General features: G+C 47.7%; 1 protein-coding gene across 13 annotated transcripts in view; it reads left to right on the top strand.

Annotated features, from left to right (window-relative positions):
- Positions 1–4,249: 4,249 nt before the first annotated feature.
- The window catches only part of SGMS1 (sphingomyelin synthase 1), a 225,450-nt gene continuing 216,773 nt past the window's right edge, over positions 4,250–12,926 (top strand). For 5 of the 13 annotated variants that reach the window (XM_081157505.1, XM_081157514.1, XM_081157515.1 and 2 more), the window contains exon 1: positions 4,250–4,549. The gene's annotated coding sequence lies outside the window, so the exon portion shown is untranslated. The remainder of the gene's footprint in view (positions 4,550–12,926) is intronic. The other 8 variants (XM_081157506.1, XM_081157504.1, XM_081157512.1 and 5 more) reach the window with 2 other exon arrangements.

Below are 12,926 nucleotides of genomic sequence, written 5' to 3'. Positions count from 1 at the left end.
CCTACTTGAGAATAGCTGTTTTGGCAAGAGAACTGTTTGCCCCCGGTATTTGTTCTTAGTATTATTTTTAATGTATTTTAATGACAGACTGTGACTTGGAGGTGATTCATTTTTATTTCATAGTTGTCTTGACAACAGTGTAATTATGATATTCTATGTACTTGAGAATCATGAAATTTTACAATCAAGCAGTATGATGCTTATTAAAATTTTGATCCAAAATACACTTTTATAAGAGTCAGGGTAAAACATAACTGCCTCTGAAAAGACTTAAAGATGCTCATTGTTTAGGATATTGATAGCATTGTGGCTAACCCAGTTATTAAATAATAGGAAAGGAACAAAGGGAAGGCCAAATATTATTGTCATTTGTGCAGCTTTGCCAGGAAGCTACAGTTTAACGCTCCCCAGGTCTATTCCCAATGATTGCTGAGGGAAGGGACTGGATGGGAAGAATAGACTCATGCCTCATAAAGTCTGGGTGACGGTGATGCAGCGAAGGTACTTGCTTGTCAGTCACACCTGGGAACAGGTCATTGGCCAGAGTAGGCAAGGCCACCGCAAGTGCGGGAAGATTTGATATATATAAGCCCCTGGACAAGAAGTTCCTTCTCTTGGTGCGTGCTCCTGGCTTGCAGGGTTCTCCTGCTCCTGCATTTGCCCACATGACCCACAGCCATGTGGACCCCCCACAATGGACTGATGGACTGTAACTAGCCTAATGCTGTGCCAGACCCAGCTCCACCTTGGAACAGAAATTTGGACTCTGGCTTTGCATCTTGCTCTGAATCCCCAGCTGTACCTCTTCCAGGACTGGATTAAGGGAAACAAGACTTTAGAAACCGAGGGATATAATTCCACGCAAATAAAGCTTCCTACCATATCTCATCTCCCATGGGGGCCTCTGGAAAACTCTTATTCCAGTGGTAACCCAAGAACCCCTCTCACTAGCAACGGAGAAAGACCCATCCATGAATTTCTCTGATAACAGTTCCCACTGTGGATTCTTGTACTGGGGAAATAATTGAGCCAGCTGACCTTAACAAATGGGGACTACAGACTAGGGGCTCCATATAAGTGGGGAACTGCAAACTGCCACCCATGTAGATCTTGGGACAGACTCAAGGGATGGAGTTTGTCATCAGTTAAATGAGAATTATGGTCTGTAATAAAGGCTAGGGGTTTGGGCTCTGGGCAGAGCTGTCAGCTTAAGCTGACTTGCCTTGTATTGGAAAGCCAATTAGATTGGGAGCTCGATGCAAAGAGAGCATAACTTGGAACAAAGAAAAACTTATTCATGGCCCTTGAAAATAGTGAAAAAGACAGAAAACTTAAAAGGGGTTTATGGGTGTCATGCCTGTATTTCTTGTTGTCCCCAAATGCTGTCAGAAGTGTGCTCTGGCCCTGGCTGGGTGCTCAGTTGGTTAGAGCATCTTCCCAATACGCCAAGGTTGTAGGTTTGATCCAAGGTCAGGGTGCATACGAGAAGCAACCAATGAATGCATAAATAAGTGGAACAGCAAATCAATGTTTCTTTCTCTCTAAAAATCAATTTAAAAAAAGGTTTGCTTTGGATCCCACCACTACCACCAAATCTGTTAAAAAACTTCAACTGAGCAAATTTAAAGATCAAATTGGCTATATTTAAAAAGTCATGAATTGGGCATCATCCCATCTAGCAAACAGAAAGCATCTTTGAGAGCCGTACACAATGGAAGGCTGTTATAAGCAGAAGGGGGCAAAAGAAGGAAGTTTAACAAAAAGTGGACTGTTTTAGGCAAGGTCATCCTCCTTTGGGGGGGAGGGTGTGGTCTATCAATCTGATTACCTCATTTGTGCGGATCAGGTGACTTCAGATTAAGTGGTTAAAAATTACATTCCTGGGAGAGACTGAAACTGAAATTAGGTTAGATATTAAATCTTGGTTTACTGATGTGGGGCTTAACTAAGTGCCTTAATTTTAGGTCTATTGTCTCTTCTTTAACAGTATATAGCCTTTCTCTCTGAATTATTTTATGAAATTGGAATAAAGTAGAAACAGTTCCATACCTTGCTTTTTTTCATGTATTATATATAGTCTTAAAATTACTCAGGGAAAACAATTTAAAATGTTTATTATAAAAAAATTAAACTACAGAAAATTAGATAAAAAACATTACAATGAGCACCCTAGAAAAGCAACTTACAATCAAGAATTATTGATACTTTGCAAAACTTAGTTCACCCTTACTTTTGGGGGGGGGCATTTAAAGTAAATTTAAAGATCCCATGACACAAGTCTACACCAAATGCTTACTTGAACCTTATTTTTAGGAAATCCAAAGCTTAAGCGACATTGCATAAATAGCACTCTAGAGAAACCAGCCAGCAGTTTTCTGGCATTCCCTTAGTTAGAAAAATTTACATTACAAGAAAGCAAGCCTTCCCTTTGACCTCTTGTGCAAACTGAGAGAAACTCCGGAAGGCTACTGAGCCTTACCCTCTGTAGACGTTCAAACCACGAACTGAATTTGTTATTTTAAAGCCCTATGTGACAACTGCGCTTTCTCAGTCTCCCCGGAAAGAGCAGTATGGTGTTAAGGGGTGAAGAAGCCAGAAAAGCCGGAGTCGAGGGCGCAGTAAAAAGCCCGCACTGTCTGTTAGGATCGACCGTGTAAAATTTCAATGCCACATCTGTAAAGCGGGCCGCTCCGACGCCTAGTTCAAATAAAGAAATAAAATGCCTAGAACCACCTGGAGGGCTTGTTAATGAGATCGCAGCATCCCACCCTTAGAGTTTCCCATTCGGTAGAATTTCCTAATTCTAACAAATTCTCCTAGGATGGTGATAAGGCTGGTCCCGAGATCACGGGGACCCCAAGCGCTTCGCGGCGGGAGCTCCATAAATACTGAGTATCGGCAGCCAGGCCGTCCACCGGGAGGGGCCGGGGGTAGCGCCCACCGTCGAGGTTTCTGCCAGCACAGCGCACCTCCTCTGCCGGGAACAGAACAAGGAGGCGGCTGGAGCAGCGGCCTCTCTATCTTACGGAAGGGGACCCCTTTCTCCAACTTCCACCTCTGGGGGAAAACAGACCATCCGACCCCGGGGTCCGCCTTCAGCGTTTCGGAGCCGTTCGCTCCGCGCCCCGCGGGGCCCGCCCTCCGGTGCCCCGGGCGGGCGGAGGCAGGTGCGGGGACCCGGCTGGAGCCCCGCGGGAGGGCGTGGCGGGGACGAGGGCGCTGCGCTCCCGTCTCGGCCGCTCCCGCGCCCGTGACGAGCGCCCGCGGCCCGGTGGCCCGGCGGAAGATGGCTGCCCGAAGCGCCACGGACAGTCACGTGCCCCCGCGATACGGCCTCGCGCCCCCTCCCCCGCCAGCCGGGGCTTCGACACCCGGAGAGGCGGGGCCCCCCTGGCAGCGCCTCCGCTATAGGGGTGTCGCGCGGGCGAGGAGGGAGGGGGGCGCCGTGACGAAAGGCCACCGCTCTCCGCCGGCCGCCCCCAACCCCGCGGCAGGGGTCCTTCGAAGAAAACCTTCCTTTGGGCAACCTGCACCAGGTCGGGCTTCTGGGCATGCGCAGTGCCAGCCCCAGCTAGACTCCGGGTTTTCTCCGCAACTCCGAGGGGCTGGTGGGAGGTGGGGCCCGGCCGGGGCGGCCCCAGGCGTCGGGAGTCTCTCCAGTGGAGCGGAGCTGGGCCCGCCTTCCCGGCCCGAACTGGCGTCAGGGGGCTCGCCCCGCAGGTGGCTTTATTGCTTTGGGGATGCGAGTCTGTGGCTACAGATTTGAAAACAGTGTGTAGAGTCCTAGGCCCGCCCCTTTTAGATGAGCGTGCCATCAGGAGTTAATCACGAGGGTCGCAGCTCTTTGGGTGGGGAAGAGGATCCTCGAGTAGCTCGCCAACTCGTGCCCCGGAGCCCGGACTCCAAAAGGCCGAGTGTGCGTTCGCTCTTCTGACCCGCTGCAGCTCTTCAACTCCGGCCCTGCCCCTCCTGGCAAAGAGCCTCTGACCGTAAAAATCGGCTCCCGTCCGGCCTCAATAAACGGCCCCCTAAAATTGTGCAAGCGGGGCACCAGTCGTCGGTGGGGAAAACGCTCGCCTCCGACCTTGCAATTTACTTAAAAGTAAAACAAAGGGTCCAACTCGCAGCTGCCCCCGGGTGCGCATTCCCGCCGGCGTGCGCCCGGGTCCCGGGGAGAGCCCCCCCGGACACCGCCCACCTGCCCCGCCCTCGCGGCAGCTGCGAACACCCGGAGGAGCGGATTCGTGTCGCGCGGAGTGCCCGCTCGGGCAGCGGACTGGGCATGCTCGGCAGCCCGGGAGGCTCACGGTGGCAAGTCGGAAGCTTTCGCACCAGGGAGGCAGCGTCCGGGGCAGCGGCGGCGGCGGCGGCGGCGGGCGCGGACGGGAGCGGGAAGCACCGGGGACGGCTGCTTTCCCCTGGCGCGCGGCGAGCCGGCCGGAGAGCGCGATCGGGGTGCAGAGCCCTGACGCTGCCTTGGCCCGGATTTTACCCCGCGGCGGGGGGCTCGGCGGGCGGAATTCCGGCGGCTGCCGCGACTCCGGTGCAAGTGAGTCGTGGGGCGTGGGGAGAAAACCAATTTCGGGGGCCCGATCGGACACCCGCCTCACGGGCCTGGGCCTGACTCCGGGCAGCGGAGTGCGGGCAGCCGGGGGGCGAGGGGGCGTGAGTCCAGCCCGTACAGCCCGCGAGGTGCCGCGCGCTTACCTGGCGGGCTCCCCCCCCCCGCGCTGCCGCTCCGGGGGGTGGGCGCAGGGGGCGGTCCGGCGGCCGGGCTCGGGGACTCGGAGGGGGCGGGCCGCCTGCGGGGCTCCTGGTCCAAGTTGGGGCGGGGAGGAAGGCGGGGGCGTCTGTGGGCACCTTTTTTCAGAGGTGCTGCGTACGGGCTGGAAGACTGCCTGATGTCCGAGTGGGGCGAGTGGACGGACGGTGGCGGGGCCAAAGAAACGGGAGACATGTTGCCTTTGGGCAGTGGCCCAGCGGTCCGGAGACCCGCGGGTACCGACCTCAAATCTCGGCCCCACCCCCATTCCCGGGCCGGCGGCGTGACAGTTGGTACCTCCGGGCCAGATCGCAGCGGGCCAGGCCCCCAGGGTTTCAGGATCCTCCCAACCCCACCCCTACCCCCGTGCCGTGACCCCTCTGTGCCCCTCTGCAACATAGCAGGTGGGACCCCATTCTCTGAGGGGCAAGCTCCCCTCCACAGGGGAAACAGCCTCTAGGCAGGAGGAGGCTGTAAGACCCGCTGGCTGCTCCCGCTGGAGGAGGGTGATTGGGGGTGAGGCCCGGGGGAGCCGCGGGCGCACGGACGGCCCCTCCGGGACGGGCTCTCCCGCGAGTGAGGGTCCCCGCGACCCCGAGGGGCTCGTCGAGGGCAGAGCAGCGGCGGCAGCGGCTGTCTCCCCCCGTCTTCCCCGGGACTCGGCTGCAGCTCCCGGCGGGCCGACGAGGCGCCCCGGTCCAGCTAACGGATCCAGTCCGGCGCGTTCTGGTTAACGCTTGTTTCCCTCTTGGGAGGTGCGAGTAAAAATCGGGACAAGGGTGGACGTGTCTGGAGGGAGGGAAGAGCATCCACGCAGGTGCTTCTCAGATGTTTCTTTTCACCTTCAAACAGGACAGACTTCCGCCGTACAGGCTTATGAAACCAAGAGTGAAGGCTGCTTATCTGAAAGGGAAGTTTATTTTCTGTTACGGGGCCTGCCTACTATTTTAGCTCCCTTGACATTTACCTTCCTGGACCTTTAAAGCTGTTTGGACAGGTTATTTTGCTTTCAAATTTGAGGGTGTTTCTGGTTGGCTGCCTGGATATGGAAGTGTTAAGTGCCTGTCATGGTGTGCTGTGAGCTCCCCACGCTTCCTGGCTCCGGGGGTTGAACGTTCAGGGGGGACTGAGTGGGCAGAAGGAGAGGAGTGGGCTGGTGACGTAGCAACGGGATGGGAGTTGCCTAGGGCCGCCCAGACTTAAGGGGGTCGGAGGCTGTTTTGGCCTGTGCTGGAGGGTGCTTCATTGGTGGAGGTGTAAGATGTCCACGGGAGAAGCCAGTGGGGGGATGGGTCCTTGCCTGGTCAGTGCTCCAAGGGAAGCCCAGGGATGTTTGGTGATTCAGCAGGTGGCAGCCTTCCAGCTCTGAAGCCATGCCTTGTCCAAGCAAGCCAGCAAGCCGGTGGCAGCAGCTTGTGCCTGCTGTTGGAGGCGCCAGCTTTGGGGGAACCTCCAGGAGCTAGCTGCCTTCTGCCTTCAGCAGCTCACTTTCCACATCTTGCTTTCTGTTTTGGTCTGGAGGGCCTGGCCTTTTGGGTTTCTTTATTGCTTCTCTTACACTATGTAGCATGTTTTTTAATTTCTCCAGTTCTGTGACCTCGTGAATAGCAGGAGGTGGCAGCTGCCACCATGCACAATTTTAGTTAGTTTTTCTGCAGAAAATGATAGCAATATGCAAAGCAGAGAACTTGTGTTTTCCTTCTTTTCTGCTTCAGAGACTAGAAATGAACATATTTAGTAAAATAGTAAGGTGTATTTCTGCAACTCTTCAGTGCTGGTAGCCAGCTATTTCAAATATCAGAAAGCATTTAAAAAATTAATTCAAGGGATGGATTAAACTGACCTTAAAGGGACAGCTATTTTAAGTGTTTTATTCATTGGAGGATCCCTAGCATTTTGCACAGTGCCTAACTTGAAATTACGCTTACTCAGCTGTAATTTAAAAATGTTTCCATAACAGAAGCTTGTTAGTAAGTTTTGACACTTAAATAACCCTGTGTGTTTTCTTAAGTCAGAATTGCCTGTGTTGACCATAAACATTCAATTTTAGCTTGAAAAACTCAACCCTTTCACTTTTCCCCCTAATTTTAAAATTGTGGCAGATCTTGCACCTCAGCTGAAAAACACAGACATGCTTTGCTAACATATCATGAAAATCTAAAGGATTCTTACATATAGCTGTTACACATTTTTTTTAAACTGAGAAGTACACCTGCTGCCTATCAAATATACATTATTAACAAAACTTTATTTTATGCAAAGCATTTCAGGAAAACCCTAGAATTCCCAAACCTTTACCATCCAATGAAAAGCGCTGTTGTAGAAAAGACAAAACAATGTTTTGAGAAGAAAAATTCAGGATTATTTGCACAGGGGGGTAATCTCCCCAGCCTTTGGGGGAGGTGCTAGTGTTTGGCCCGCTAATTTTTCTGTATTTTACCTTAGCTATTCTCCTCTTTCTTCCAGTTGTTTAGCTATTTCATCTTACCCTGAGACATACTTTCTTGGTTTGGGCTTGCTTGCTTGCTTAAAGCTGCTGCAAGAAGGATCTGCTGTATTTTCTCACATAAATTCAGTCAGTGGGGATTTTTCTCTTCTTATTTGTGGTCTCATCTACTGTCCCACCACTTTGTATGGTACACTGTTTGATGGCCTTTGGAAAAAGCTGTGGCCAGTCTGCCCTTGTAGGGATATGACTGGTTGTAGATGGCTTTTTCTTTGCCTTTTTTTGGATGGTAGCTATAGTCACAGCAATCTCTTCTGGAGGATCTGTATGGCATTCCTGTTCTTAAGGATTTTGGAGTTTCTGATAAAGGCTGTTGGTGAGGAATATAAATGGTCGTTTATCATCTACCATCACATTCCAAGAATTTGGGCTGTGAAGTTTATTACTTTAGTAAGCTACGTAATCACCAGAGGACCATATTTTGGATCAGCCCATTTGGATGTGGGGGTTGGGAAGTAGTATTGTATGTGAGGGGAGAGTGAAGAAAGGGGAAGGGCTAGTGGGGACAGGAAGATGGCTTGGTTTTGTAACTGTGACTTCTTGTTTCAGTACAAATGAACTGAATGGCTGATCAACAAGTATAGCTCAGTCTCCATTCTCTGGAGTGCCCTGCTCTCTTCCCATGTTCTCTTTATCTCCACAAATAACATACTACACACAGACACAGACAGATCTACAGACACACTGAAAAGAGACACAGACACAGAGGTAGACACACATCCCTTTTGCCAAAAGCCAAGAACCCCAGCTTCTTTTTAAATACTAGTATGTCAAAGAGGGAAATTCCAGGGCTCAGTAGCAGTTGGATTCTGAGGGCCTGAAATCACCCCTTTATTTCAAAAAGATCCCCCTTTCTTCTCTCAGGCAAGCTGGGGCTTTAACTGAAGTAACCATTGTATGTCAGTGCAGTAGAGTGAACATTTAGAGATAGCTTTGGTGTTTGTTTGTTTAGTTTTGCTTAAATAACAGAAATGAATGTTCTCACGTGTCCTCACATGGCCTTTCCTCTGTGTACCTGAATCCCTGTGTCTCTTTCTCTTATAGGGATAAGAGTCCCATTGGATTAGGTTCACCCGTGTGACCTCATTTGACCTTAATTATCTCTTTAAAGGCCCCATCTCCAAATACAGTTATATTCTAAGTTGGAGAGGCTGGATGGAGAAAGCCAGACTTGTTGAATTATGAAATGCATGGAAATGAGGAAGAGGGAAATTTGGGGGCCAGGAGAATGAAGGGATTGGATTAATATTGATTTAAAACTTACCCGGCACTGTATTACTAGAATGTCTACGGGGATGTCCCAAAGACACCTGATAATCAGTAAGTGCGGGATGTCCCAAAGACACCTGATAATCAGTAAGCACAAGTTGAACTCATTCCCCCCTTCTGTTGAGGGGTTGGTGAACATTGCTCAGGGGTGGCACAAGATTTTCTCCCTGTGCAATGCCTCTTTCTTCCCACTCCCATTTCCCTCTCCTCCAGAGGAGCCTTTTCTTATGTGTTGGATATTTTCTTAGGTATATCTGTATCTTTGTTAAAGATGTCATGTTATTTTGTGCATGTTTTCAATTTACATTAAGTGGTACTGTTCTGTGATTTCATTCGATTTCTTTTTCATTCAACATTAAAACTTTTTATTATGGAAACTTTTAGATATTTAGAAAAGTCGAAAGGCTTTAATTCAACATTTTATTTGTGAGATCTATGTTAGTGTAGATTTATCTAGTGCATCGCTGTGATTGCTGCTTTGTATGGTTGGCCTGCTGTGCACCTGCTAGCTTTTACTTACCCATATCCCTAGTGATGGACACTTAGCTCGCCTCCAGTCCTGCTACTGGGAGCAAAGCTTTGATGAACATCCTGTGTCAGTCTCTTAACAGTGCTTGCGAGGATATCTCTAGGGTAGTGGTTCTCAAAGTGGTCCACACCCAGCAGCAGCAGCATCGCCTGGGAACTGTTGTGGATTCTCGGGCCCCAATGTAGACCTCCTGAATCAGAAACCCTGGGGGCAGGTCCATCAATTTGTATTTTAACATGCCCAGCCTGGAGATTCTGATGGAGGGGAAAGTTTGAGAACCTCTACTCTAAGGGTATATATTGAGGAGTGGGATGGTTAGATACAAGAGAACAGGCACACCCGTTTTTACTAAATAGTACCAAGTTATTCTCCATTGTTGCTGATTTGGTGGACATTCCCCCATCAGTGCATAAGGGCTTCTGATTCCCCACATCCTTGCTAGTGGTGGATATTAACCATTTTTCTAATTTTACCAATATTCGATGGCTATAAAGTGGCATTTTGTTTCAGTGTGAGTTTACTAGTGAAATTGAGCGTCTTTTAATATATTTGTTAGCTATTACAGCATCGTTGACCAGCTTTAGTCTGTTTTTCTAATGCATTGATTTGCTAATTTTTTTTTGCATATTCTAGATACAAATCCCATTCTGCCATCTGTTAACTTTGTCAGTGGTAATTGTCAGAAATTTTTAGTTTTGATACAGCTCGAATCCATTAATTTTTTGCCTTATATTCCACTTTAGAAGTCTTAAGATTCTTCCTTCTCCAAGATCACAAAGATACTCTATATTTTGTTCTATCAGCTTCCTAGTTACCTTTCACAATGAGGGCTTTCATCTCTTTGAGGTTTATCTTCATCTATGGCATAAAGAAGGAATTCAGCCCAGCCGGCGTGGCTCAGCAGTTGAGCATCGACCTAGGATCCAGGAGATCGCAGTTGGATTCCCAGTCAGGGCACATGCTGGGGTTTTGGGCTCAATCCCCAGTCAGGGTGTGCAGGAGGCAGCCGATCAATGACTCATCACTGATGTTTCTATCCCTCTCTCTCCCTTCCTCTCTGAAATCAATAAAGATATATTAAGAAAAAAACTTAAAAGAAAAAAACTTAAAAAAAGGAGACGGAATCCAGGTTTGTTTTTTTCCTTTCCATTTTGTGAGCCAGCTTTTCCCAAATCATTTATTACACAGTGCATTCTTTTCCTAATATTTTGTGTATGTGGACCATCCTTTATCATACATCAGGTTCCCTCATGCACACACTAGTCTATTTCACTTTACATATGGTAAACTACATCCATTTAAAGTGTACAGTTTGACAAATGTACATACCTGTGAAACCCCCACAACCAAGATACAAGGCATTTTCATTACCCAGAGCTTCCTCTGGGCCTCTTTGCCTCCCATCCGTCTCTTTGTCCCCAGTGTTGGGTAACTGGTCTGCTTTCTATATATATAAGTGCAAACTATAGATTCGTTTGCGTTTTCTAGAATTTTATATAAATGGAACCATCAGATAGGGTACTTTTTGTGTGTCTGATTCCTTTCACTCAACATACAGATTTAAAAAATATTTAAAAAAAAATTGTGGCCAAATAGATATAACAAATTTACCATTTAACCATTTTTAAGTGTATAATTCAGAGGCATTAAGTACATTCACATTGTTGTGCAACCATCACCACCATAAATCTCCGGGACTTTTTCCCTCACCCCAGATTGAAACTCTGTTCACCTTAAACTCAACACATTGATTTTGAGATTCTTCATGGGGGTCTGCTTTTGAGTTCTCTCTTCTGTTCCAGTCCTGTCTGTTTATATGCCAAATTATTTTTATTATTATAGCTTTGCAGTGTGTCTTACATGGCAGGGTGAGCTCCTCATTTGCCCTTCTTTCCCAGACCTTGGTTATATGTGGACCTTTGTTCTTCCGTATACCTTTTGCAATGCTTGTCAAGTTCTCAACAAATTCCTGAAAATGTAACTGGCATTGCACTGAGTGTATAATCCCAAAAGGGGAGAATTGACACCTTTCTGTGCTAATACTGGAATTCTTTCCATGATCATGGTTGTCATCCCATTTTTAAAAAATGGCTTTTTAATAGAGTTTAAAATTTTCTCTCTTATGGTATTTTTTTACAAAGGAAATATGTTTCTTTGAGGAGAATTTGGGTCTGGGCTTCTTAGTCTGAACCGCAGAAGAAAGCAGGTAGGGGCTTTGGGGACAGATCTTGTTTCAGTGTTGTTTTTCCATTCACCAGCCTTGAGTGACATTGGGCAAGTTACTCACCTTCTATAGCCCCAGGTCCTTCCTTACTCAAACTGAATCCCAATAAGCCTCACCTAGGAGGCTGCTGAGGGCTTTAAATGAGGTAATGTAGGAGAGGCAGGGAGTGCAGATCTTGAAACAGTTGCTGCTCAGTGAATGTTGGTGTAATGCCTTCCCTAATGCTGGCTTTGACTAGCATGAACTTCATACTTTTATTCTGCTTCTTAGGGATTGATAACGAAGAGTCACAAAAGCAAGGCGAATAAGCCAATTAATTAACCTTGTACCACTCCCTAAGTCTACATATGCAGCCTGTGCTCCTATCTAGTTTTGTGGAGCTTCATGGAAAGTATGGGTAATTCCAAAGAATTTTACAATCCAGTGGGGAAGAAAAGACACAGAACTCTGTGTGACAGATGGTGTATAATTAGGGGTTAAGTGGTGTGATGTCAGGGGAGTTAGGAGAAAGAGAGAAGTGCTGCTCTATGAGAGTTTTGACTTGATTTGGGTAGAATTAGATTAGGGGGAGGGACTGGTGGAACCAAGTATAATTAGCATTTCTGCCAGGATTTTGAGGGCCTAGTATTGAACCTTGTGACAGTGGATTTTGTCCCTAAATTTAAGTATCTTAAAAGTCATTGCTTTGGGATCAGTGATAACAAGTGGCTAATAGATGCCTAGATAACTAATAGCTGTCTTGTAGTACAGTGGTTAAGAGCACTGACCCTGGAGCTAGAGGAGACAGATCTTGTCATTACTCTTTAGGAGCTGTGGGACCTTAGGCAAGTTAGGTTTACACCCTTTGTACCTCAGTTCCCTAACCCTCAAGTGTGGGTGCAGTAACAGCAGGTACCTCACAGGGTTGTTGTGAGAACTACGTAAATTAACACTTGTCAGGCATTTAGTTCCTGGCACAAGGTAATCACAATATATAGGGTGTCCCCCCAAAATGTATACACACACTTGGAATAATTATAAAGGCAGTGTTTATTAAAATACATTTCATTTTCAAATTTGAGCTATCAGCTGTTAAGGGTGTGTATACATTTTTTGGGGACACCCTGTAGATTTTAGCTGTTCTTATGACTACTTTTGTTAATATTCATTGTGTTTCTCTTGTGTCTTATTGGGGTAGGTATGTAAGGTTTATGCCCCAGAGTTGGATGGCTTTTGCCCAGAAAGACCTGTTGGAGGCACAGCCTTGTGGAGTGGGCTTTCTCTGCACATTGCCAGGCATGTGGTAGGGGCTCAGGTTGTAGACTAAGCAAGTAAATGCTAGTCGGCAACGGGCTATCTCTGTGGGTCCTGGACGCCCTCAGTCAGGGCTCTGGAAGGACTGGATAGAAGAGGTCAGGTGGTTAGCATGCAGGAAGCAAGTTTTATTTTGCTGTATTTCTAGTTTTGAGTAGACAGGTATAATCATAGGATTCACATTTGTTGAGGGCTAACCACCTGCAAGGCCCTTGACCCTTGTGACAATCCTATGAGGTAGATATTATTACCTACTTTTTAGAGCTGAGGAGAGTGGGGCACAAGTAATTTGCCTAAGAAAGGAGTACCGAGATGGAATTTAGTGTTTGAGGGCCTTTGCCAG

Source organism: Miniopterus schreibersii (assembly GCF_964146895.1).
Source record: "Miniopterus schreibersii genome assembly, chromosome: 14".
Lineage (NCBI taxonomy): Eukaryota > Metazoa > Chordata > Mammalia > Chiroptera > Miniopteridae > Miniopterus > Miniopterus schreibersii.
Note: the sequence above shows the minus strand (reverse complement) of the source record. Positions and strands in the feature narration are given on the sequence as shown.